Raw genomic sequence first — 3204 nt, 5'->3', positions numbered from 1 at the left:
GGGGAGTCAGCCCGGGACAGGGACCAAACCCCAGGGATGGGGAGTCAGCCCGGGACAGGGACCAAACCCCAGGGATGGGGAGTCAGCCCGGGACAGGGACCGAACACCAGGGATGGGGAGTCAGCCCGGGACAGGGACTGAGCACCAGGGATGGGGAGTCAGCCTGGGACAGGGACCAAACCCCAGGGATGGGGAGTCAGCCTGGGACAGGGACATGCTCCAGCACCAGGGATGGGGAGTCACAGGGTGTGCTCCACACGCACCAGGAGCACCACTGAGCTTACAAAAGGTCAGCACTCAGGAAACACTGAGATGTGACGGAGAAACCCACTGGAAACCCAACATAAAACAGAGGAAAGGAACATGCTTACGCAGCTCGTTTCCACACCATAATCAACTTGTCATCTCCCCCCGAGGCCAAGTAAACGCCGTTGTTTGACCATCTCACACAGTTCACACAAGCTGCAATGGAGAAAAGAAAGTTTGGGAGATGAAATATGTGAATAAGGGGTTCTGGACTGGGATAAAGATTACAACAAGCAAAACTTGATGGCAGACATTTAGGATTTAAGTGTGCTTTTTCCACTGCAAGCAGTTACTCTGTCTGCTTTAGATAAATGAATTGGTACTTATCTTCCAGTAGCACTTGAGGAACTTCTCACTTAAAAAACTCTATTCCTTATCTAAAAAAGCTTCACCAAAAGTAGCTCGAAGGGAGAAACATTAATATTCATCTAATGAAGAAACTGCTCCTGGCAAATGAGGTGGGATTAAGAGGGCAAAGAAAGAAAGCTGTATCTTGAATAAGAAGGGACAACTTGTCAGGTACCCTCACTAATTCCAAATGTAATCTGCAATAAAGCCAGAATAATTAAGAACTATAACCAATATACTTCATATGATGTTTATTTTATTCTTATTTCTTCTCTTGTCCTTTCCTCCAGAGCTCCCCAGTTTCTCAGGATGTGCATTATCAATTACTTTGTGGCTACAGCTGAGAAAAAGCTTATAGAGAGGAGATTTCCAAAGGTATCTATGTTTCTCTGCAAATTTCCCCACATTTTAACAACATTTTCTACTGAATATCTTCAGAAGTACATAGCCAAAGTATAGGACTGCTCTGCTGTATTTACTGATTCTTCATCACTGGACAGAGCACAGTTTTTACAATTACACATGTGCAATGCTTAAGCTTTGGCAAATTACCAGTAGGCAGTAAAAAAAGATAAAAATAATAGGAAAAAAAAAAATCTTTGTTACCTAAGTGATTGTCCATCTGACAAAGCATCTTGGGAATATTTTCATTCTTTTCATCTTCCTCTTTCAGGACAGGAGCCATATTCCAGATCACAACTTTGCCAGAATCCTGACCTGTAAGAGACCAAAAAAGCCTCCCCTTTCAAATACATGCAAAAAAGCTTTTCAAATTAATCCCAGTCCCAGAACAGATGTTAAAATATAGGCATTACTGCAGTGTGAATTTTGGAAACATTTGAATACAGATGCCATTTTGATACAATTACACCAAGTCACAAGTGCTTTATTTTTCTTAAAGCTATTAAAAATAAATTTATACAGTTCAAAAATCATACTGGACCTAACTGATACCAACTATAGAGACAACTACCTATAATAAAATTGTATTTTAAAAGAGAAAAGATATATTCAAATACTAAATTGCAACATAAAGTTATTCACTGTTGTGAACCAAGTGATATTTCTGCATGTATTTCTTAAGCTATTCCATCAATCCATCAATATAATTGGATTTTTCTGTCCCAATAGCTCTACTATTTAGCGACTCAAAAAGCCCAACTGCACATTCAGTTCCTCTTCAAATAAAAAAGAAATTTGGCCATGACTGAATTATTGCAGCTACTATCTCAGTGATGTCCAAGAGGATGAGCACATCAGGACATGGAACCCTGCCTTCTGCAGGAACAACAGCACTTTTCAATGCATTTTAATGACTTACAAAATCATTTGTTTCTTTGAGATAAAAGTGATGTCTTTAAAAGGGTCTTTTGACCCTTTAAAAGAGTCAAACTGATTAAAGAGCTGTGAAGGCACACAATTATTATTACAGCCCCAAATCCCGCTTTTTCTCAGTACACAGACATACCTTGTCCTCCTGTTGCAAACTTGGTCCCATCTGGGTGAATGTCCACTGAAAATATCGGCTTTCCTGGAACGGGAGAACAAGTTGTTTTACAGTCCAGAGAAGGCAGGACTGCAGAGCCACCTTAACTCCTCTGGTTGGCAGTGCTCTTGGTGTAAAAGCTGCAGTCCCAGGAAGGACAGGAGCTGAGAGCAGCCTGCTGGCAAAATGGCAGCCCAGGAAAAGCCATTCCACAACAAACCAGGGATAACCAAGGACACTTAATCCAGCAGGACACGTCAAACACCTCACAGCAAAATAACACCATGGAGCGAGTGCCAAGGAGGCAAAACTGGATTTGAGTCAGGAATTTCTCCCAGGTTTCTACAGTTCATTAGCTGATGACCTGAAGCGAGTTTTGTTTTGGTTTCTGGTTTTGCCTTTTCAAAATCCTCCCTGATCTCAGGCTGCATCTGCTGGTCACACAATTACCTGTCTCAAATTTAACTTCTGTTGTCATGAAATTCTTCTACCCAAAGATCAGCTTTGATTTTATGGCTTCCATATAGACAGAGGAAGACTAACCAACCCTAATAATACTCATAAATCCTCCAGTTCTCCATATGCTACATCTTTCAGAGGAGATCTAACAATTTTATTAAAATGTAAACTGTATAACAAGTAACTAACACAGTTAGGGAACAGCTTTAGAAACAGACAACCTTCAACCTATTCTGCTCCAACCAGTGGAACACACCCCCCCTCCTGCACCTTCACACTTCCTTTAACCTCTGCAGGAGGAGAAGGAAGAGCAGCAAACTTGCTGCCTTTCACTGATGCTCAAAGAGCCACCACTGAGGACTATTCGAAAGAACACGCGTGTGATTTCCACATTCAAATCACTTTTGGCAGCAGTGCCAACCCTTTCAAACTGGAATGCCTCTGCAAGCAAGAGCACACACGGGCCAGGATAAAATAAGGCAATTTACCAAACAGCCCAAAGAACCAGCATGCACCCACCAAGACGACTCGATACATTTCCCACATGTGCCAACTCCTGCACTGTATCTTCATGAGATGTTAGGGATAAAAGACAAAACCTGGGG

The 3204-nt window shown here is 42.0% G+C and overlaps 1 protein-coding gene across 1 annotated transcript in view; it reads right to left on the bottom strand.

Moving 5' to 3' along the window:
• LOC114061804 (protein HIRA) overlaps positions 1 to 3204 on the bottom strand; it is a 38292-nt gene that overhangs the window by 25493 nt on the left and 9595 nt on the right. The gene's annotated exons all lie outside the window — the stretch shown is intronic.

The sequence above is a fragment of the Empidonax traillii genome, unplaced genomic scaffold (genome assembly GCF_003031625.1).
Source record: "Empidonax traillii isolate 1590-97213 ecotype Southwest subspecies unplaced genomic scaffold, ASM303162v1 scaffold361:size2146424, whole genome shotgun sequence".
Classification (NCBI taxonomy): domain Eukaryota; kingdom Metazoa; phylum Chordata; class Aves; order Passeriformes; family Tyrannidae; genus Empidonax; species Empidonax traillii.
Note: the sequence above shows the minus strand (reverse complement) of the source record. Positions and strands in the feature narration are given on the sequence as shown.